We start from the raw sequence: 1,112 nt of genomic DNA on the forward strand, positions 1-1,112 counted from the left end.
CATATACAGGGTCAGAGCTGTGTCTGCATTTGAAAAAAAAACCCAGAAAACAAGAATTCTAATGTGGAGGTAGCTTTCTTCAAAACCCAATAGAAAATCCTCAAATCAAAAAAGAAAATCAGGATAGGTTACCTGTCATAAGGAGTATACTCATTTTATTGTAAGAAATCATCTTTGATAAGTTTTGCTACTTCCAGAGTGATTTTATCGGTTTCTGCTAGAGAAGCCTAAAAGAGAAAAAATATATATTTTTAGAAATATTTTTCCATAATGTGGGATTAGTGATTATAACTAATTAAGCAAACAACAACTATATAATCAATACACAATCACCTACTGTTAATAAATTCACTTTAGAACTGCTTGATTTTTTTTTATTGTGGTAAAAACCATATAACAAACATTTCCGTATCAGCCATTTTTAAGTGTATTTCAGTAGTGTTAAGTATATTCTCATTGTTGTGAAACAGATTAGCATAACTGCTCATCTTTCAAATCTGAAACTCTAACCCATTAAATAGCAAATTTCCAAAAGTGAAAATACCAAAAGTCATTAAAATGGTATCCTAAAAGATATCTGACACAAGATTATTCTAAAATGTACATGAAAGAGCTCCTTCCATGCTGAAATCATTCAGCAAGAAGGCAAGGATGTGGAGAAACTGGATCAGCCACATTGTGGTAAGAATATAAAATGTTACAGCCACTCTGGAAAACATATTGGCAGTTTCTTAGAAACCAGATATGTAAGTATCAATGACCCAACAATTACATTCTTGGGCACTTATAGCTTAAGAAGAAAGCTATATTCACACAACACCCAGTTCACGAGTCTCAACGGCAGTTCTATTCATCACAGCCCCAAACTGGAAATAGCCCAGATATTCCTCAATGGATATGTGGCTAAAACTATGGTACATCCCGGGGCGCCTGGGTGGCTCAGTCAGTTAAGCCTCTGACTTCAGCTCAGGTCATGATCTCACATTTGTGGGATTGAGCCCCGCGTCCACTTCAGATTCTGTGTCTCCTTCTCTCTCTGCCCCTCCCCGCTCATGCTCTGTCTCTCTCTGTCTCAAAAATAAATAGTAACATTTAAAAATTTAAAAAAAAAA

This window comes from Suricata suricatta, chromosome 5 (genome assembly GCF_006229205.1).
Source record: "Suricata suricatta isolate VVHF042 chromosome 5, meerkat_22Aug2017_6uvM2_HiC, whole genome shotgun sequence".
Lineage (NCBI taxonomy): Eukaryota > Metazoa > Chordata > Mammalia > Carnivora > Herpestidae > Suricata > Suricata suricatta.